Below are 24,455 nucleotides of genomic sequence, written 5' to 3' on the forward strand. Positions count from 1 at the left end.
CCAGTCTAGAAATAACTGTTTTGGGCTATCGGTGGAGGATAGTCATATTTGTTGTAGACATTGCATGTGGATTAGGGAAAATTGAAACTAATCAATTTGTTTAAGTCATAAATTTAGACTATTGAATTAATACAGAAAATACATGTATTGATTGAGCATTGCATATGCATATTGTTTGGGAGGAGATAGGGGATGTACTCCACGGTTTAGGGGAAGATAGGGGATGGACCTCTAAACCGGATTTTTGTTTGGGAGGAGATAGAGGATGGACTCCATTAGCATCACTATTATGTGTGCATATTATATTGAAGTGTTTTTACATGTTATTGATACAGCACTAAAATGTGTATCAAATGAGAAGTACGAAGTGTTTTGATATGAGCCTGAGTCTCATCTGTGTTGTTGATATTGGAAGTAATGTGAATGTGATATATAGTTCACTGTTGTAAGTTTGGCCAGGTTTTGAGCCATGTTGATAATAATGGGAATTGAAACATGTCATAGACATTAGTGTCATGAGACAGTATCAAGTTATAATTGATTATCTTGGTTAACCATCTATTGAATGCTATAGCTTTATCCAATGCTTATATTTGGTTTAGTATTTTTCTACTGGGCTGTGGCTCACCCTTTATGGGAACATCATTTTCAGGTTCAGGTGATAAGCTACCTCCAAGGACTTAGCTTGGAAGGAATTGGAGTTGAAGACTCTATTTAGTTTAGTTGTTATTTATTTATTTGATATTACATGTAAACATTCAAGCCTAGGGCTTTGTTCGTATTTGAGTTAGAACTCATATTCTGTGTCCAAGTGTTGGCTTGGAAAGATGTTAGCCCGCAGGGCATTTAATTTGATGTTACATGTAACGCTTTTATTTAGTAATACTCTGATGAATGAATTAATGAATTGTTTTCTTTAAATATTGCATGTCAATGATATATATATAATGGGTTAATTTGAGGGCGTTACAATGTGCAATTTCTAGATAGTGATTCATAGTTAGGATATTGTTTATGATTTCCATACTAAAGGAAAGAGTAAAGTCCAAATAGCATACCACTCTTCACGCCATTTTAACTTATACTAGAAACAAAGGAGAAGAAAAACCATTGTGATGGGGAACACAGACGGAAGCCAGAGATTCATTGCCCTTACATGAAGCAGGCCAAGATGAATCAGGACTAATGTCTTTAAGCTTGACTTATTTTGGGACATTTAATTTAGGGAATCAATTTTGAGTATTTTATTTATTCGGGATTTCTTTCCTTTGTTATTTCTTTTTGTTAGGACTATAAATATTGGGATGATGGTTTACTAATTACACCCCTCATATTGAATACAAATTGATAGTTTAATTTTCTATTACAATTTGCTTTTGTGCTTTACGTTTGCATTTATTTTTTCTCCACCTTTCACCCAAAAACTGATGGTGAAACTGAGGTTATTAAACTGTAGCTTGGGTGATTTTATTTCAATGTCTCGTGGGTGGTAAGTTAGACAACTGGAATTTTCTACTATTTGTGTAGAATTTGCTTTTAACAATTCAATCAACAGTTCTATGGATAAGAGCCCTTTTGAGATCATGACATCATACCAAATCACCAACAGTTGGACCATCATTATGAAAGAGTTCACCGTGGAAGCATTTATTAGCATCACTCAAGCTTGATTTCAGTTAATGAGGAATAAGAACATCTTTACTCTCAATCTGAGCATTTGTAAGGGATGCCACCTTCCCAGTATTAAACTACTTTAGTTTTTTTTCCATTGGGTGCCCACAAAAAATGTGTTTCTCAATCCTACAAGATCTTCATTTAGAATATACAAGTAACATGAAGAATAGCCAAATGGTAGACCAACGCCACACAAATAAAACTTAACGCACCATACCATGGAATAACGAGGGCAGGGGTAAGGACAAGACGATTATTTGGAAGAGGGAGTTGCATTAGGATCCTCTCACGATTATAAAAATTTGTGTAACTAATCTATTAGGCAACCATAGATATAAATCAATATGAAAAGTTATACATAAATATATATAATAATAAATGGTAAACATCATCATGAGTGTATCAAAATCAAACAACTCATTCATTCATAATTGGATACAAGGCGAACAAATACAACTGTCAAACTCCTCTCTAATGTCACGCGCGATTTTTAAATATCCGTTGTACCCCCATTTCGTAACCCACAAATTTTGAATTACGAAAAAAAAATTAAAATTTTCACCGTAACCAATTATGACAACTACATGGAAAAAATTTTATTCGCTAGGATCTTCTCCATCATCTAATACATCTCTATTAGACCGGAAGAATTTCAAGCGAATCACCATGGTTGCTAATGCCAGTTAAGTCATCACTGCCAACCTAAGATATTCCACATTATATTGGGTTATTTTGATGAACCCATCAATAGTATCGTATTATTACCATTTCTCAATATTACATCATATATCATTGTGAACTCATAACAATAGTAAAAAAAACCTCCCCTTCCATTCACTTTTGCGTTTGGATTACAATTTATCAAGCCTTGCCAATTTACCACAGATTCAATTTTTGCAACAATCCTACCTATAGTTTCAAGGGTTGCCGTACTTAAAGCATGACAAATATGACTACCATTTTGATTTTTTACTTCAAACATCCATGAAAACCAACTATGGTTTGCAAAATAATCTACTTACCATCGTCAACTTTTAGATGTACGGAATTGTGTATAAAAAATATTAATAATTAAGTAACAAAATAAATAAACTATAAGTCGTATCTATTAAAAACAAAATCAACAGAAAAAACCTTACACCACCCGCTAATTCAATACTTTGACTAGCTACAAATCCATGCTAAATTTATAAAATGCAAGTAACAAGCTTCATGGCCTTCTATTATCATTTTGATTGAACTTCACATCACACTCAACAAATCCCTTTTGCATTACTTCACAAATAATAATATTCCACACTGTTGAGATGTTTTGAACAAACAAGAAGAAATAACTTATGAAAGAGAGCACTGTTCCAGTTCTAAATGTTGAGGTGAATAGAGGAGAAGCAGAACAAAAACCAAAACCTAACCCATCTGCCGACAAAAAAAATTAAGGACAAAATCCTCCCTACATCACCAAAACTCTCGCTACAAACGTCGATTGGAGAAAAGGAGCGAAACGACAAAAACAAATCTTTGAATGAGCTAAGACCCTATTCCTTTATATCCAAAAAGATTCGTTTTTGCAACTTCCCTCCCTTTCCCCAATCAATGTCAGTAGCAAGGGTTTTGTTGATGTAGAGAAAGTTGTTCTTAATTTTTTATTTTTATTTTTATTTTTTCCTTGTTGGCAAATGGGTTAAATTTTGATTTTTATTTTGTTTTTCCTTTCATCTCAACATTTGAAACTAGAATAGTGTGCTCTCTTTCACCAATAATTTCTTTTTGTTTGTTTCAAACATGTCAACAGTGTGAAACACTACTATTTCTGAAATAATGTGTTGAGTGTGACAAGAAATTCAATGAAAATGATAATAGAAGGCTAATAAGTTTGTTACCTACAATTTATAAATTTAGCAATAAATTTGTAGCTGGTCAATAGATTGAATCAACGAGTGCACATTTTTTTTCTGTTGCTTTTGTTTTTAATACGTAAGACTTATATTTTATTTATTTTTTTACTTAATTATTATTTTATTTTTTTATACAAAATTTCATACATTTAAAATTTGATGATAATAAGTGGGTTATTTCTGCAAACCATAGTTGGTTTCCATAGATGACAGATGTAAAAAAATCATAATGGTAGTCACATTCGCTACGTTTTCAGTACGACAATCACCATTGAAACTATAGGTAAGATTGTTGTAGGAGTACAATCTATGGTAAATTGGGTAAGACTTAATAAATTGTCATCCAAATGCAAAAGCTAATGAAAGGGAAGGTTTGCTTGAATACTGTTATGAGTTCGCAATGATATATGATGCAATGTTAAGAAATAGTAATAACAAGATAAAAAAATAAAACCATTGATGGGTTAACAAAATACCTCAATGTAATGAGGAATATCTTATGTTGACAATGACGACTCAACCGGTATTAGGAACCAAGATGGTTGGTACGAAATTCTTCCGGTCTAATAATCATGTATTATATAAAAAAGAACAATCTAATAAAGTAATTGTTCGCCATGTAGTTGTCATAATTGGTTACGGCGAAAAAAATTTAGAAAGTTTTTCGTAATTCGAATTCATAGGATACAAAATGGGAGTACAATGGATATTTAAGAATTGGGCGTGACATTGGGAATGAGAGAGGCGTTGGACAGTTGTATTTGTTTGCCATGTATCCAGTTATGAACGAATAGTTATCTGACTCATGATGAGGTTTACCATTTTTTATTATATATATTTATATGAAGCTTTTCATTTTGATTTATATCTATTATTGCCTAATAGACTAGCTACACAAATTTTTATAATTGTCAAAAAATAGGAATGCAACTCCCTCCTCCAAATGATCCTCTTGTCCTTGTCCTTACACCTGTCCCAAGGTATGGTGCAGTAAATTTTATTTCTGTGGTGTTGGTCTACCATTTGGCCATACCCCGGGCTACTTATATACTCTAAATGAAGTTTATGTGTGCAGATACGTATGTCCTTACATTCTTTTCTAATTGTTTACAAATGCTTACAAAACAAAAGTGGAGGTAACTAACCCCTTTTAGGAGAGGGTGTGAATCTGGAAATTTGTACCTGCAATAGGATGGAAGGAGTTAGTTGTGCAGCAAAAAGTATCTTAGCAAGTAGTGTTATTTAACATTTATTAATGTCTAAATGGTTTGCTTGTCAATACTCATAAAATAAAATCTAACTTGATCCACTGGCTTGGTAAGGTAGCAAACTAAGTTTTCATTTTTCTGGTTAGGGGTTTATGTAACGCCCTCAAAATAATAGCTTTAAACCCATTAAATAAGACATGCATTGATATTCAAAAGCTCCACATTCTTTCATTTAACAGAGTTTCATTACAAAAAGTATTACATGTTAACAACAAAAGCAAATGCCCTATGGGCTTACAGCTTTCCAAGTTAACACTTGGTTACAACAAAAGAGTACTAACTCAAACATGTTAAGCCCTTGGCTTGAATTTACATGTAATACATCAAGTAAAACAACAAAAGTCCGCCTCTGGCCTCCCAAGCTACGTCCTTGGAGGTGGCATGCTACCTGAACCTGAAAATGATATTCCCATATAGGGTGAGCCACAGCCCAGTAGAAATACACTAAACCAACCATGAACAATGACTAAAAGATTAGCAACTGATAGACGGTCAACACTGACACTTCCATTTACATCTCCCTACGTTTCCATGACAGCCAAGTCTATGTTACAATTCACTTTTCGTTTTTGTTCAACTTTGAGTTTGAAAACAAGGCTCAGTACTCTAGCCAGAACATTTGATGAGATTATAGTTCATCACTAGAACACTTTCGAAATCCAAGGTGGATACACATTATTTTGTTGTATCAATAACACATAAACTACTCTCATACTTCGCAAACAATGATGATATACATTTTAGTGCTATATCAAATCAAACAAACCTTTCAATAGATAAGCATATGAGCTATATCAACATTCCGATAGATAAGCATATGAGCTGTATCAACACTTCAACCGATAAGCATATGAGCTATATCAACATTCCAACAACCGGTTTAGAGGTACATTCCCCATCTTCCCCTAAACCATTAACCGGTTTAGAGGTACATCCCCCATCTTCCCCTAAACCGTGGAGTACATCCCCTATCTCCTCCCATACACAAGTAATGCATATAAACACAGAATCACATATGCAATCAATCAATACATAAAATTAATGTATTCTATCAACCGACATGCTCTATGACACATCCAATTGATTAGTTTTAGTTTGCCTAATCATCAAGCATTGTCTACAACAATCAACACTACCCTCCACCGGTAGCCCAAAGCAATTATTTCTAAGCAGAAAATAAATGCACAATGGATATTCAATCGACATTTCAATTCGGTGAGTGATAAATAATTCAACTACACCCTTTAACCCCATGCACTCCCAATCTCAGCAATTCCATTTCATTTCCTCATTTCCCACAATTAATTATCTCAATTAATTAAAGACAAAATCCTTAGGTCCCATTTTCATCAATGATTCAACATTTATTCCATTTCTCTATACCAAACATGCATCTAGGTTTATTACAAATAAAACCCCAACTTTTGTAAAATAACACAAATGGCCCAAACTTTCACAAAATTACCAAACCAACCCCAACATCTCAAATTACCAAAATTTAAAGACAAAATCCATAGAGAGGATTATAGAATATCCCTACCTCAAATTCAGAGCTCCAAGGGAGAAGATGAGTAAAACTCAGAAGTGCTCCAAATCCCAAATTTCTCAGATCTCAACAAAGCCCTCGACGATCAACACACTTCTTACAAAGGCCCAAGGTGAGGAAAACACTCTAGGTAGATCAATCCTAAGAGAGAAGTTCGGTTTTAGAGTGAGGTGCTCTCCAATGGAGGTTTTGAAAAAGTAAGAGAGAGAAAGGAAATCAAAAAGTGATCAAAAAGGTGGTTTCACGAACTGATATAAAAAACAGGTCCGCTCGAGCGTACAACACCCCGCTCGAGCGTACAGACACAAGTTCACGCTCGAGCGTCCAACGATCCGCTCGAGCGCCGGGTGCACTCTCCCAGAATTTTCTGCAGACGACCAAAATGCTGAGAGAAGGAAATTCACGCTCGAGCGTCCAAACTGCCGCTCGAGCGTAAAGGCAGCAACAAAAGCTCACTCGAGCACAAAACCGCCGCTCGAGCGGAGAGACCAAAACCTGGGCAAAATTTCAAAGCTTTAAAACACAACCAACTAGTTCCCAACTTGCCCAACACAACCCAAAACTCTAAAACAAAGAGTAAGGGATAGAAATGAGGATAAGACAACAACGAATCTACGAAACTGAGTCCAGATTATAGTTATACAACAACAGGGAATACCGGGATCGCTATAACCTCCCCCCCTTAAAGAATTTCGTCCTCGAAATTAAAGATACATCAAAACACAAGGCCAAATGATCATAGAGCATTCAACAACCGAACCCCAAGGAAAGAAATTACTTTCAAAACAAGCCTCCGACTCACTCTACCAAGGAAAAGACCAACCAAGGGAACACATTCTAAATAACACCACCTTAGGTGCGCAAGTCTCAACAAACCAAACCTCCCCCGAAACAATTCACCAAAAACCGACTAGTCACTACTCAACAACACGACTAAAGCAAATCTTAAAGTAGATAATAAGAAAACATTTTCTTGTTCAAGAGGCATTTCTCAAAGATGTTTAAATTTTCAACGTTAACGTTCCAGGATAAATCTTGCATTAAACTCAAAAGCTTTGTAAACATTTTTCACAAATACGCTGTTACCCAAAACGCAGAGTTATCCACAGTTTGTTTGCCCAAAAGAGTAATCTAGAATTCTTAAAAAGAAAATCCTTGAATTAAATCAACTTTTCAACAATGCATTTAGATGACCCCAAACACTAGGAAAATTTTGTTTTCCATTTCTTTCCAAATTAACACTATCAACAACCATCACTCACGTAGTGATGACACAACCAACACGAAACACAACATTTCTATAATGATAATTAATAGAAATAACAACCGTACTATCAACACATAAGGTATAAGAAATTCATGGTTTTGCAATTTTATCCCACCTCCCTTTACTTAACCACTTTATAATCATAAACACGGCTCAGAAACACACAAATGATACACATTATAGTGCTGTATCAACATCAAACTAGACACCATACATTCATAATGTATAAAAAGCCAATCATTCACAATGATCAATCAATACATATATTAGATGTATTATTCCAACCGTCAGACTCAACGACAAAACATGTTCGATTAATTTCAGTTTTCCTTAATCAACATACGGAGTCTACAACGAACGAGACTAAACTCAAGGTGACCAATGCCACCCCAACACCCGATACTGACAAGCTGACTAGTCAACTCAATAAACTCTACACTCAGTAATCCACACACTGATGTGCTACTCAGACCACTAACCCCAACCACAGAGTTCTCTACACGAACCACAAATTTTGGAATCTCATCGGATTTCCTAAAATTTAACCGCCTCAACATCGCGTCTAAGGGAATCACCATCCCCCGCCATGGTTATCTAGCAAGCCTGCTCACTTCCTTGACCGAAGACCGACATGGTCAACCTCAATCACAACATCCCGAATACGAAGGACTACTTTGACCCACGCTATACTCATTACTTTAGAACACGAATTGCTCTTAATTCAAAGAATGCTGGCAGCATCCACTCATAACCCACACCCAACAATGGATAACCAATCACAATATGAACACTACCCCTATACAACCAAAGGGGTCACCACGGACTCACTATCTAGCAAGGCCCAACACACGAACCAGCATACAGGTACCATTCCCACTAACTCGAGATACAAATCTCACGTTCCCTCGAACATTCTCATATAGTCTTGCCAACACCGCGCAACTCTCGAAACCATCCCATCTAACACATTCAACCGTACTAGGCAAAACCTCCTTATTTTGCAAGCCCTCTTACTCCTACACCGAATCCTCCAATAACTCATAGGGTCCACTCGTTACTCTATATCTTACTTGTCACTCATCTCGAGAGTACCATCAAGAGGCCCGGCCTCCGTGCTAAACCACTAGTCCACACTACCGCTAGGCAACCATCATGAACCAAACCCCGACACCGTCACAAGTCGCCGATAGGGCTTCCAAAGATTCACTCTTCTAACTTTCCAGAGGGGTAAAAGTCCTCACCTCCCTCGTCATTAACCCACATCTTCATTCGCAAACACCATACCACTGTGACTCCACCTACGGGTCACACTCTAACCATGGGCTATATACCCAATTAACGCTTCTGATAATATCCTCTGACTTGACCAGTGCTAAGGTACGAACTTATCACATTCAATCCAAATAAAGAAATTTGAAAACTTAGGGAGACATCCATTATACTACAGCCCGAGGTATAGTACCAGCTACTCACAACACATCGCTCCCGATACAACAATCACAACCTTATATAGGGACTGACATCCCTTCACTTGAAACGGCCAATCAGTACACCTGCAATCTTGACAACGTTACTTACCACGAAGGTACGAGTCCAACCTTGACAAAATTATGTGCCATGCCCCCGTAGGACACCATATTAAATACGTGTTACATCTAGTATTAATCGTACACTTCACGTCCTCTCAAGTTCACTCGACAGTAGATCAAAAGCTATACCACGCACAAAACTTTAAATGGGTCGTACCCATGTAATTCCACACACTCGGCAAGTAAAACAGTTCTCGCTCCAATATTACCTTGGCTAGGACACGTACCCCTCAGTGGTTCTTCCAAATTTTGAAAACATGGCTCTCTAGCCCTCATCCTCCCCAAATCAAGTCACAAGCATAAATTTTTTTTTTTATAGCAACTTTATACATTAATAAAATTTTAGAGCTACGACATGCTCCAATTCACCCACTCTAGGGAAATTAACAAACAAAGCATATATGTATATATATAGATAAACAAACAGTTTAGATGTTTCAACCTTCCCAAAACACATTGGTTACACAACGGAACCCAATGATCACAAAACAATAATCCACTGATTACAAAACGGATTAGTCAAAACAAAACCATCCCATCAGTATTACTACTACTACCGTCCCTTGTTGGTCATCCCCGAACATAAGGCAACCTACGAGCTTACAAGTCACGGACAAGAACCACTGGTATGCCCCCTCTGCCCACACCTGGAACAACTACAAACTTCCCTAGCTGGGGCTTGGGAACTCGACTCTACTGAGGCCCTCGCAATCTGGCCTGCTTGTCCCCCAAAACGATACTGTTCCTGCCCAGTCGAAAGAAACTGAGCCTGGCTAGGTTGCAAAACCCCTAAAGAAGCTCCCGACTGAGTACAAAAACGTCGAATATGACCCGGCTGATTACACACCCAACAGGTAGGCGGTGCCTGAGCACGAGATTGGTTCAGAATCTGGACTGATGAAGACCCCAACAACTGCCTCCCCACTGAGCATTTAATCGGTCCAAAACCCGACTGGTTGGATGATCCTGGTGGTACAACTACTGGTTGAACTGCTAACCCCACCCCTTTCTTCTGTGGGCAAACCGAAACCCTGTGGCCCAGCAGACCACATCTGAAACAAATGATGCCCCTCTGCTTATTTTCCCCCGAACCCAAATCTGACACTGGAAGGGCAGTTCTAGCCCGTCCTTCCTGTTGCGAGTTTAAAACCCTCTGCCTCTTAAAAGGCCTACTAACACCCTGAGTCACAGGAGTCGCCGAGATGGCTCCCCCCCCACTCTGCCCCATTGCTAGCACTGCAGCCTCTACATGGGCGGCCGCCTCAACAAGCGCCCTATATCTTTTATGCCAAGACCCCGCTATCCTTACACGGATGTCGTCACGCAGCTTACTCTCAAACTCGAAACAACGTAAGTACTCCGTCTCCACCAATTCTGGAGCAAACCTCGACAGATTAGCAAACCATCTTTCGAACCGCACCAAAGGTGTAGTACCTTGGCGTAATTCCACAAATTGTTTCCGCAGCTCTTCCTGAGCGGAAGGAGGGAAATCGCAACTTCCTCGCCTAGGCATCCTAGTAAAAGTAACGGAGACACGTTAGCACACTCATACATGTGCCGAAGCTAAACACTTACATCCTAACACATGGATAACTGTAATTCACTCCACATAAGCACATAAACATGTAAGCACTTACGAATTTCATTTCCAGATAATGATAGTCCCGAGGCGTTACTAGAGTTCCGATCAGAAACAGCATTGATCAAGTGCCTTTCCAACAGGACTCCCAGAAACCCAAGGATCCAATCAACATCCAAGAAACTACATTCCATACCCAAATAGTCACATAAACATGTTATCACAAAAGTACATAACATTACGTCTAAGTCTCTAACAAGCGAGAGAAACCCATTGTGATACTAATCACTTCCCACGTACCCAAAGTATTCGAACCCGGTACGCTCTGATACCAAGTTGTAACGCCCTCAAAATAATAGCTTTAAACCCATTAAATAAGACATGCATTGATATTCAAAAGCTCCACATTCTTTCATTTAACAGAGTTTCATTACAAAAAGTATTACATGTTAACAACAAAAGCAAATGCCCTATGGGCTTACAGCTTTCCAAGTTAACACTTGGTTACAACAAAAGAGTACTAACTCAAACATGTTAAGCCCTTGGCTTGAATTTACATGTAATACATCAAGTAAAACAACAAAAGTCCGCCTCTGGCCTCCCAAGCTACGTCCTTGGAGGTGGCATGCTACCTGAACCTGAAAATGATATTCCCATATAGGGTGAGCCACAGCCCAGTAGAAATACACTAAACCAACCATGAACAATGACTAAAAGATTAGCAACTGATAGACGGTCAACACTGACACTTCCATTTACATCTCCCTACGTTTCCATGACAGCCAAGTCTATGTTACAATTCACTTTTCGTTTTTGTTCAACTTTGAGTTTGAAAACAAGGCTCAGTACTCTAGCCAGAACATTTGATGAGATTATAGTTCATCACTAGAACACTTTCGAAATCCAAGGTGGATACACATTATTTTGTTGTATCAATAACACATAAACTACTCCCATACTTCGCAAACAATGATGATATACATTTTAGTGCTATATCAAATCAAACAAACCTTTCAATAGATAAGCATATGAGCTATATCAACATTCCGATAGATAAGCATATGAGCTGTATCAACACTTCAACCGATAAGCATATGAGCTATATCAACATTCCAACAACCGGTTTAGAGGTACATCCCCCATCTTCCCCTAAACCATTAACCGGTTTAGAGGTACATCCCCCATCTTCCCCTAAACCGTGGAGTACATCCCCTATCTCCTCCCATACACAAGTAATGCATATAAACACAGAATCACATATGCAATCAATCAATACATAAAATTAATGTATTCTATCAACCGACATGCTCTATGACACATCCAATTGATTAGTTTTAGTTTGCCTAATCATCAAGCATTGTCTACAACAATCAACACTACCCTCCACCGGTAGCCCAAAGCAATTATTTCTAAGCAGAAAATAAATGCACAATGGATATTCAATCGACATTTCAATTCGGTGAGTGATAAATAATTCAACTACACCCTTTAACCCCATGCACTCCCAATCTCAGCAATTCCATTTCATTTCCTCATTTCCCACAATTAATTATCTCAATTAATTAAAGACAAAATCCTTAGGTCCCATTTTCATCAATGATTCAACATTTATTCCATTTCTCTATACCAAACATGCATCTAGGTTTATTACAAATAAAACCCCAACTTTTGTAAAATAACACAAATGGCCCAAACTTTCACAAAATTACCAAACCAACCCCAACATCTCAAATTACCAAAATTTAAAGACAAAATCCATAGAGAGGAGTAGGATATCCCTACCTCAAATTCAGAGCTCCAAGGGAGAAGATGAGTAAAACTCAGAAGTGCTCCAAATCCCAAATTTCTCAGATCTCAACAAAGCCCTCGACGATCAACACACTTCTTACAAAGGCCCAAGGTGAGGAAAACACTCTAGGTAGATCAATCCTAAGAGAGAAGTTCGGTTTTAGAGTGAGGTGCTCTCCAATGGAGGTTTTGAAAAAGTAAGAGAGAGAAAGGAAATCAAAAAGTGATCAAAAAGATGGTTTCACGAACTGATATAAAAAACAGGTCCGCTCGAGCGTACAACACCCCGCTCGAGCGTACAGACACAAGTTCACGCTCGAGCGTCCAACGATCCGCTCGAGCGCCGGGTGCACTCTCCCAGAATTTTCTGCAGACGACCAAAATGCTGAGAGAAGGAAATTCACGCTCGAGCGTCCAAACTGCCGCTCGAGCGTAAAGGCAGCAACAAAAGCTCGCTCGAGCACAAAACCGCCGCTCGAGCGGAGAGACCAAAACCTGGGCAAAATTTCAAAGCTTTAAAACACAACCAACTAGTCCCAACTTGCCCAACACAACCCAAAACTCTAAAACAAAGAGTAAGGGATAGAAATGAGGATAAGACAACAACGAATCTACGAAACTGAGTCCAGATTATAGTTATACAACAACAGGGAATACTGGGATCGCTATAGTTTAATTTATGGAAGAGTATCTAACTAATATCTTTGGGACAGTAACTTCAGTCAAATTGAATTGACGGCTGATTACAGATTTTCCTGGTCTAATAGGAAAATAAAATTTAACTTGATCCAGTTCTTATATACTCATATGTGTGTCACAGTGAATATCTAACTCGAAGATTCCAACTTACACTTGATGCTCTGTCCGTAGTTGACTCACATTCTTTAGTTTGGGTGTAGTGATGGACGCAAACATATCTCCTACATGCAGTTCCATGTTCTCTTGCATATAGCTCTGAAGATTCTGTGTGAACTGTTCAATGTTGAGCTTGTCATCAGGATCCTCATAGAATGCGTCCTCAATGTCACTTTTCATTACTTCAGTGGTTTCTGGTTTCGGTGTTGTTGGTTCCTCAACGATAGGTTCATACTTGTCCACAACTAATTGCATATCTTTAGGTTCACTGTTATCAGCTGGAGGTAGTGGCATGAGCTTGATTGCCATAGAAGGGGCTTTTGTCAGTGGCAATGGGAATCGTTGAACTCACTATACTTTTCTCTTTGGAACTGGAAGGGCAAGCCTTGCACAGCAAAAAATGAGTTTAGTATCAGTGTCACATTTGTGTATATATTTGTATGCATATCTAATCCCTGTGCAAGCAAAGTGTGTGCATGTGTATTCAATTGTTGGAAATGGACGTGAGCTACGAAGTTTTTTAGAGAACGGATTCGCTTTTCTCCGATGGCTACATATCAAACAATTAGCATGTTTGTATTTTTCCCGATCTAGTATAGTAAATATTGTTTCCTTTCATTTTTACCAGATACAAAAACTAAACAACAAATTTTCAACCCATGTTCTACTTACAAGTCTATTTTTTAATATCTTTTTGGAACTGCAATGTTATTATCAGGACCAATGATCACCTTTTAGACCTTGTTATGTGTGATTTATGTATTTTCATTAGTACTCTGGAAGTTGCAATCAGAAATGCCTCAAATGTCATCTATCTTTGATGCATCTTAGACACTATGAAATGATGTATTTCCTCCTGAAGATTTTAATATTTCTTGTTACTTGAATGCCTGTCTGAGAAATGGTGGGTTGGTACTAGCAAATATGATTCATGATTTGTTCTTGATAGGAGCTAAAAGATTAAATTAGGAATGGTTCAAATACTTGTGTCGTGTGTTCAAAACTTAACAATATTATGATTGTTTTCCTTTTTTTCTGGGCACCAACTTAACAAAGTGCTACAAATTGCGACCTCATCTGAAACCAGTTCAATGAGGTTTCTTTTAACAGGTAATTTTAGCATAGGATAATACTTGTTTTGTATGTTTTATGGACGTGAAGCTTGTAATGTGTGCTAGGCCTTATTTGTCATTCAGATCTCATCAGTTTATGCTAATAGGATTTAAAGCCACCGCCTCTAGTGCTTGTCAATGTTACTATGAAATTACACTAATAGTTGCAGTATTTTTTGACTCTGACTACCGTCATCTCCTTCTGATGACTAATGTATTGCTTGTATTATATTGTTGTGTGTCTGTGATATTTGCATATTGTTATTTATGAAATGTGTACAACTTTCTAATTGCCTGTTCTTGGGTCTTGAACACTATGGAGGTGACGATAAAGCTTTTGGTTGTCACCTAAAAGTTGTAATCAATCAAAGCTTTCAATGCATACCTTGCGAATGCGCTTGCAAAGTGTCTACACTCTCCTCTCATTAATCATGCATTGCTATTTGGTTTGCTCCTGGTGCAGAAAACCTGTAAAACTGTAAAGAATGATTTGTCATGGAAAAGTGCTTGTCTTATGGTTAGTCAACTACATTTAGCAAGGGCAGGATTATGATAACGTACCTTTCCAAATGTAATCAACTGGTAATGTAGCTCAGACCAGTAGTTCATGATATGGAAATAAGTTAAATGTACAGAACAATATAATGATAATTCTGTTAACTTCAATTTTTAAAGGGAAGTGAAATGCCATCCATAGAGATGAATGGTTTTAGGGAGTTCCGCAATTACAGTGTTCGCTCATCCAGCTTGCACAGTCTGGGCTACAGATATTTCTTAACTGTTTCCAGCACTGGATACCTGTGTGAAAGCATGATTAGCAGTGTAATAGGGAAAATTCGGTGTTCATTGGTTTGATCAAATATATACATTCACGCCCACACATTTCTAGCATGTTTGGTTTGAAATAATGATTCTTTAAAATATTGTCATATTAAAATGCTTAATCAGTGAAGGTGAAGTGTTTTGAGTAGATGACAGTGAACTGAAAAAAATGGGGAAAATCAACAATGCACAATCACTGACGGCAACCCCTTTCAATAGATACTAACTAAAAATCATTTTGATGAACACAACAACATGAACTGAAAAAATATCAAATAACGATTCTTGAGAAGGGAAAAGAAAAACAGAGCAGAGCAGAGAAGATAAAAGAAGAGAACAATACCTTCGATCGCCATTGCCGCCTCTCGCTACCGATCAGAAGCCCTAGTTACTGGAAAAATCAAAATAAAAAAAAAAACACAGAACACACTCACAAAACAAAGGTTAAGAAGAGAAGATCCATCAAAGAGAAGAAGAGAAGATTACCTTCGAATCGATGCTTCGATCGCTGCGCGCTGCCACTATCGCCAATAGTCGATCGTCGATCGTCGCTCGCCACCACTGTCGCCAATCGCCGCTCGTCGCTCGCCTCCATTCAAGTGAGAGATAGAGAGAGAGATAGAGAGACTGTTGTCTAGGGCTACAAAACGTGAGATGGAAAAAGGGAGGGGCAGGGCAGAGGGAAAAAGAGAAAAAATCTCCCGTGTGTGTTCCATCAAGTTTGCATAGGATTCTTAGGCCTCGTTTGGGAACCTCCATTTTAGTCAAAAAATCAAAAAGTTATTAAATTAGCCAAAAAGCCAACAATTCATACCAAAAATTCAAAGATTCTCTTTTCTCTCTACTTTTTGCACATCTTTTCGTAAAAAGCCAAAAAATCATCCCAAACATACTAGTTTTTTTTAGCTCATATTTTAGCCAAATAGCCAAAAAGTTACTAAATTAGCTTATTCCCAAACGAGGCCTTAATGTAACTCCAAAAAAAAAAATTTTGGGGAAATATAATATATACACTTAAAAAAATAAAAAGAAGATTTCCCGAATTAAAAAGTAAAAAGATTTGGGGGAGGGAATAATATATTCACTTCAAAAAATAAAAGAAGATTTTCTGAAGTAAAAAGTAAAAAAATTTCAAGGTCGGGAAATTTTTTTTAAGGTCCTTAATAATAATAATTTAGAGAATAAAGGACACCCAAAAAATAGTGATGCATTAGGTCCCTGAACAACTTGGCACGCGTTTTTAATTATTTTGTGGACCAAAATACCCTTGCCAAAATCAACATAGAAACGAAACTCATTCCGACGTCTGAGTTCCATTCCAAGCATCCAGCATCTTCACGAACAAGAGAACAGCAGAATTAGGGTTTCAACATCATCTTCACCATCGACATTAGAGCTTCGTTATGTTCTGTAAAAATCATTCATATTCCTTCCTCACAAATTTCTCTGACCTTCGTTAGAGCTTCGTTTTCACTGCTCATTGTCATCTCAGTCCATCTTCGTCACGTCGCATCTTCATCTCAGGCCATATCAGTTCGTCATTCAAGTTTCATCCTAACTCTAGTAAGTTTTTCTACAATACATGTCACGCCCCAAACCCGCCCCTAAAAGTTTGGGCATGACCCATTTGAAAACGAACACTTAACCTGTAATAAATAACATATGGGCCTCATTGGAAGCATAAAGTAGGAAAATAACAATACATATAAATTCCATTGAGCTACATCTACATGCCAGGACCTCTTATACATCATATTTATCATGGAAAATAGATAAAGCTCCAAACCATATGTTGTGGCATCGGTGATAAACAACCATATGTACAGACCCAGCCCCATCATTGGGCTTATATAAAAATCATTGAAGTTCTACCTCTTTAACTTTAAATAGGTAATCAAAATTAAGCCAACATTTCAATAGACTTTACAAAAATAAATGGCTTCGTGCAGCGCCTGAACCCACGAAGGTTGACAAAAGAAAACGGGTGTCATGACTAGGACTGACCACTTGGTTGGTTACCTATAGAAACAGACGTTAGACAGAGTGAGCCAAGCTCAGTGAATAGTAATACATAAATAAAACGATGCTTAAATTGAAACATAACACATAGCAATACATATAAGGATGTAGAGTTCACATAGTTAGTCTGATTCTGTGCTACGTGTAGAGTTCACATAGTTAGTCTGATTCTGTGCTACGTACATAACGGCTTTAAGTTCAATCTTGCAACATAAACATGGTGGCTATAAACCCTTGAAACATGGTGGCACGAGGCCCTTGAAACATATGGCATAAAGCCCTTGTAACATATGGCACTAAGGCCCTTGAAACATATGGCATAAAGCCCTTGTAACATATGGCACTAAGGCCCTTGAAACATATGGCACTAAGGCCCTTGTAACATATCTGACCTTGTAGTATATTCAAACTTGTAACATATACTTGAAACATACCTGAGCATACTTGAACTTGTAACATACTAGAAACATGCCTGAAACATACTTGAACATCATTCATTAATTCAAACGGAACATATTATAACTAGAGCGTTTCTTGTTGTATCATGTCATTATCATACGCTTAACAATAAGAGACTAATTCACATTCTCATGAGAGTCACATAATAATGCTAAACTTTGCACTTATATCGTAGATTCTGAATAACTTCCAATTCATAAGCAACATAGTAAAATAACTTCAAATTCATATGGATACACATAGCTACTCTTATATTTACTCTGAATCTATTCTTCAAGAATGAACATAAATTCTTTTGGGTAAATGACTTAATTCACGTGCTCTATTAATCAATAGTATACACCGTTGTTTAATCGTTCTTATATGTTAACATAGTTGCCTTGCCTTGTAATTAATAGTCCTAATGGTAACCGTTACATCATTCCCACGAGTTGACATAATTAACATAAAGTTAACAGGACAAAGTAAGCACATTTTCATTAGATTACAAATGACTTTATCGGTTTCACAATTCCACAGTTCGGCCCTTGGCCTGAGGGGTTCACACATTCACGATAGCCTTTAGGTTTCATAGATTCACAACTTATCACATCGGCCTTCGGCCCTTTGGATTCACAAGTTCACAAGTTTGGCCCTTGGCCTCATAGCTTCATAATTTCACAAATGGCCCCTGGCCACATAGGTTCATAGTTCACAAATGGCCCCTGGCCACATAAATTCACAAGTCGGCCCTCGGCCTCATAAATTCACATATACATAAATTAGCTTTTGGGTTTCATAGGTTCACAATCCGGCTCTTAGCTTCATAGTTTCACAATTCACAATTCGGAAATTCATACTTCACAAATGGCCCTCAGCCACATCGTTTCATATTTCACAAGTTGGTGATCCATACTTCACAAATTCGAGATGCATATTTCACAAATCCTTTTTGATGTTTCCATAATTTCACAATGTTCCTCATATAGCATACACCTTTGATGTTTCTATAATTTCACAATATTTACGTAGCATACATAACATACATGTCAACATAATTCTTATGACGAAGATCATAACATCAATAACAATACTCATTAATAGTTAAAGATACATCGAAGTACTACTACTCACAGTGATCGGTTCCCGGTGGTAATGGTACAATGTCCTCGTCTCGACCTACAATTACAGTGCACAACACATAATATGAGATTATACTCGATCCTTTACTTATTCTCGTTGATCGTTCAATCAATTAGTCATGGTGGTACCAAGCTCATTATTCTTTAATATGTTGTAATCCATGTCTTAGAAAACGGGAGAAATCGATAGGAAATGGTTTAGGTGAAGAAATGGTACATAACTAATTGACACAACGTGAACAGTCATCACTAATTTGGGTATAACTTTTTCTGTATTTAGAATTTTGGAGTGAGACTAGCGCCATTGGAAACTAGACTTCCGGGGCTTGATTTTAGGCTCAAGAATCACTCAAAACGGAGTCCGGATGCAAAAGATATACCTATTCAAAGTTGGCTGGACAGAGCTGTCCCCGCACGTGCGGGTGAACAGTGCCGCACGTGCGGCCCTGGACAGCAGCAGTCCGAAAATGGCTGAAATTGTGGGACTTTTCATTTTCAAAAATCAAACCTTAATTACATGTAAATCAAAGCTCAAAACCCTTTAATACATGACCAATTTCACATTATTATTCTTCATCAAACACCATAATCTCACAATAAACAAATTTAATGATTTTACTTCTTCAATCAAGGAATTCTTAGAAAATCAAGGTTCATGGGTTCAAAGCTCACATCTTCTATATCAATCCATGATTTCAAGTAGTAGATGGATTCTATACAAGGTTAGTAATTAGAGCCACATACCTTACCCAAACCTTTGTTCATCCCTTAGTCTCTTCAATTTTCCCAAGCTTTTGGTTGATCTTTCCTCTCTCTTCTATCTTCTTCAACCATCTTCAAGCTTCCATGGATGTTGAATTCCTTAGGGAGAAGCTTTGCCTCTTCTCTCTCTCCCTCTCTCTCTCTCACGGTTCTCCTTCCCCTTTCTCTAGATATTTTTATTTTTTTGTTTGATTCAAAATAGATGAGTTCAACAACTCATAAGGCATATATGCATATATAAAAGCTTCCCACAAATAGGAAGGGCCAAACACGCCCTTACGAATCGCACAAAATCACATTTCAATTAAACTTCCCAGATAACTCTAAAAATTATGCTGATCATAAATATGTCCCCTATTCCGGTATCTGAAGTATTTAAGGCCTTTAATTTGCAGTATAAAGTTAATCACCCAAACGTCCATTAACGAATCAGACAAATTAGATTTCAAATTAATTTTCCCAAATAATTCCAAAAATTCCCATTAACATATCCAAGTACTCAATTTTGATTTTTGAACCCATAAAGGTCGGTAATTCCCATTTTAAGTCCGTAACTCAACCGATAATGCTTCAATTCTAATAGATATAATTAAATTAAACCACATCATTTCATAGGGAAATAAAGATGATTTCTTATACACATTTTGGGGTCATTACAATACAACTAGATTTTCTCTGGAAACACAGTTAATAGCATTTTATAATAACCTTCCATAAATTAGGGTTTCAATTTCGTAATAAAAACTATCTGAATTTGGAAAAAGTTATTTCTGTGTGTTTTGAACTTATTCTTGAACATGTTTGTGTGATTTTATCTGTAAATTCTCTGGCATTTGAATTTCTTTGATTTTTTCTTGATATATGTTTCTTCTTTCAATTTTCTCTGGCATGTTTATTTTGAAAAAAGCAATTTGCTATGTTTTTATTTTATTCTTGAACATGTTTCTGGAATTTTGTCTATAAATTTCTTTGCTCTGTAAATTTCTCTGTAATATGTATTTTTAATTAGAATGTCTATCTTTCTCTGGAATGTCTATTACTCTCTTGCCTCTGTCTAAGTTTATCTGGTATTTATAATTTTCTCTAACCACATCACATCACTTTCCTCCCTTGTGTGTCTCTATCATGTTTAATTTTCTCTGGAATTTTAATATTATGGACTGAAATGAATGTTTCTTCTTTGAATTTTCTCTGCCATGTGTATTTTGAGAAAAAGTTATTTCTCTGTATTTTGATCTTATTCTTGAACATGTTTCTGTGATTTTGTCTATGAATTTCTCTGCTTTGTAAATTTCTCTGGAATATGTATTTTTCTCTGGAATGTCTATTACTCTCTTGCCTGTCTAAATTTCTCTGGTATTTATAATTTTCTCTAACCACATCACACCACTTTCCTCCCTTGTGTGCCTCTATCATGGTTAATTTTCTCTGGTTATGTATGTAAATTTCTCTAGCATTTTAATATTATGAATTGAAATTTTCTCTGGAATGGAAATTTCCTCAAGAATGTGTAATTTTCTCCGGAATGTGTATTTTTCTCTGGTATGTTTATTTTGTTCAATTCTTGGTTTCAATGTGGTGTAATTTGCAGTGGCATGTTTACATTACTTTGTTTATTTTATCTTGCTAATTGTGGAATGGAAATTTTCTTTGGCTTGTCATGTTTACTTTTTTCTTTCATTCATTTTCTCTGGTATGTTTACTTCTATATGTAATTTTAATAATTATTGAAAATTTCTCTCCCATATTTATGATGCTTTGTTGATTTTCTCTGACATTTAATTTTTAATGTCCAATTTTCTCTGGCATGTCCAATTTTTTGTAATTTTCCCTTATCTGTAATTTCTCTGACATCTCCAATTTTCTCTTATCTGTAATTTTCTCCCCTATCTGTAATTTTCTCTGACATGTCTAATTTTCTCTAGCATGTTCAATTTTCTCTGGGATTTAATGTTGACATCTTTAAGTTTTAATCATTGTCTAGAAATGGCAAAACGTAAAAATAGCGAAACACCTAAAACACCAAGCAAAAAACAGAAACTCTCTCAGTCTTCTTATGGGCTACGATAAAAAACCAGCAGCAAAACACTGGAAACACCAAGCAAGAAAGAACAACTCTCTCAGTCTTCTTATGATCTAAGATCAAAAACCAGCAGTAAAACACCTCAAACTCCTCGCCAAAACACACAAGTCCAAGGTGATAAAGCAACTAGCATCCAAATGAGTACCCCAACTTTAAAAGACTCAAGCTCAAGGGGGAAAAAACCTGTTAAACTCCACAAAAAGAGAGCTCACTACAACATTTAATTTCGATCCAACCTCTCATCTATTGTCTCCTTTTTTCAAACACTTAAATTCAATTCAAAACAACTTGTAGAGCTTCAAAAGACCCCATTCTGGTATTTGATCCAAGCTCTAACCACTGGAAGGATGGATCCAAAAAAATCTAGGAAATCCAATGATGATGTAGTTGCCATAATCTAATGTTACAATGAAAAAACAAAAGCATTCACAGTTGGTAAGAAGAACCTGACCTTTACAACAAATGACATGACCTTGATTTTTGGTTTGGAATGAGGTAAAGGAGCCATGTCATTACTCTAAAAAGTCAAAATCTGTATTCCTAAGGAGAAGATTCCAAAAGGACACAAGGCTCACTGGTCCTGTTCTTAAAAATGCCTTGGTCAAAACAATGAAAGGCAAGTAACCAACTGACTTCAAAGATGTAGCAATCATTATTACATTGTACTTGTGTCTCACCCTATTTTTTGCAACAAGTGGGAATTCAATAGGGTGGGTTTTTATAAAGTATGTGGAACCTCTTGAATCAATGAAACAGTATGATTGGCTAGAAGCAATCACATCAACATTGATTGATTCTATCATGGCATTGCACAAAACTCTAGAAAAAGTTATGGGGTGTGTCATTGCATTGCTGGTAAGTATAATATCCATTTAAATTTGCAGTTATCATACTTACAAATTTGTGTGTTTAGAAAATTTTATTTACTTTAATTTTCATCACAGTATTGGCTATATGAACATGCAACTATCATGGACTCGGAAGACAATAACACAACTGACCTCCCAAGATGTGCCAAGTGAAACCTGCAAACCTTGACAAAACAGCTGCAGAAGACACCAGTCCACTCTCTTACACCTCGACAGGTTAGATTCCTATCGCTACTGAAATCTCAGTGAAATTCCAAAATTTCTCTAACCACTACTTTGTTTCCCTCCTTGTGCATTAATTGATTAAGATCAATTTTCTCTAAACTATCAATTTATGTTTTCTTCTTTGGTACCAACTGGTTTATTTCTGCCATTGTAATAAATTTTCTCTACAATCCAAATTTCTCTAACCACAATTGTAACACATTAACTTATATGCCCTGATTGATTTTCTCTAATATCTGAATTATGTTGCTTGTTTCATAATTTTCTCTAGCCCATAAAATTGTTTCTCCTTGTGTGTAATTTTCTCTGGCCCATAACTTATGTGTCTTGCATCTTTGATAAACACTGTTTATTTCTGCCCTTCTAATGAATTTTCTCTGGAATCCAAATTTCTCTGACACAATTATAGTCAAACATTAACTTATACGCCTTGATTGATTTTCTTTGATATCTAAATTATGTTGCTCATTTCATAATTTTCTCTGCCTCATAAAATTAACTCCTTGTCTATAATTTTCTCTGGCCAATACAATTTTCTATGAAGTTTGTTTCCCATTAGTATCATTTAGATGAATTTTATTTTCCTTATTTGAATTTTTTTCTCTCAGTGAATTTTGTAACATTTCTCTAATAAAAGAGCCTCCCATTACAGATAGATAACAAGCAGTTAGTCAAATATCCATCAGAGGAGTTCTGTCTTGGTAAAAAGACGAAGAAAGAATCAAAAAAGGCGATTGTCAAATTCAAGGAGACATTACAAGATTCATCTGAAGATCAAGCAATTGTCAAATTCAATGAAGAAGCATAAGGCAACATAGAAGAATACGAAGCCAGTAATGGACAAGAAGATCATGCAAGCAGTGGAGAAGCAGAAGCTAAAGAAGAAAGTGAAGAAATAGAAGTAGAAGACAAAGAACAAAATGAACAGAAAGAAGAAGACAGTGAAGAAGAAGATGTAGAAGAAGATGAACAGTAAGAAGAAAACACGAAGGAAAGTGACGAAGAAGAACGTAATGAGCCGATGGACCAACAACACGATAGCATTTGTGGCTCAACAATGCATCAGCCTCAAGAATCTGAGGAATCAAAGGATGCCCAAATTGCTGATCTACGTCAAAGACTAAAGGCACTTTCTCAATCTAAAAAAGAAGAAGAGAGAAATTGGATTGAATTACTTGCTGATAAGGATATTGCAATAAGAACCTTGACATCACTTAACTCAGAACTTCAAGAAAGAGACAGCACAATCCAAATGAAACTAAGGATGTTGGAGGTTCAAAAGGAAGAAGATACAAAAACAATTCAACAGTTGAGGTATTCAAATTCGGAGCTTGAAACTGAAAATGCTAAATTACATGAACAAGTTCAAGAACTATCCGTCCAACTCGCAACACAACCATACCGAACACCAACACAACTTCAACCACAAGGTTAGTGAAAATCTTGAGCCACAAAAAGTTATGTCCTTGTGTCAACATAACTCAGAGAAATTTCTATTTATTATAATTTTCTATATCATTGG

The 24,455-nt window shown here is 36.6% G+C and overlaps 1 long non-coding RNA gene across 2 annotated transcripts; it reads right to left on the reverse strand.

Annotated features, from left to right (window-relative positions):
* Window positions 1-4,581: 4,581 nt before the first annotated feature.
* Window positions 4,582-20,104, reverse strand: LOC114323403 (uncharacterized). Of its 2 annotated transcripts, none has more exons than XR_014338034.1 (8): window positions 19,739-20,104; window positions 18,987-19,031; window positions 15,882-17,414; window positions 15,739-15,786; window positions 15,135-15,371; window positions 14,959-15,041; window positions 13,457-13,846; window positions 4,582-4,751 (listed from the first exon to the last, which is right to left on the reverse strand). It is a non-coding gene; the product is annotated as an uncharacterized LOC114323403 (long non-coding RNA). The 2 variants fall into 2 exon arrangements; XR_014338033.1 differs by having other exon boundaries at window positions 14,959-15,049.
* Between the last annotated feature and the right edge of the window lie 4,351 nt (window positions 20,105-24,455).

This window comes from Camellia sinensis, chromosome 8 (assembly GCF_055761805.1).
Source record: "Camellia sinensis isolate YWXY chromosome 8, ASM5576180v1, whole genome shotgun sequence".
NCBI lineage: Eukaryota > Viridiplantae > Streptophyta > Magnoliopsida > Ericales > Theaceae > Camellia > Camellia sinensis.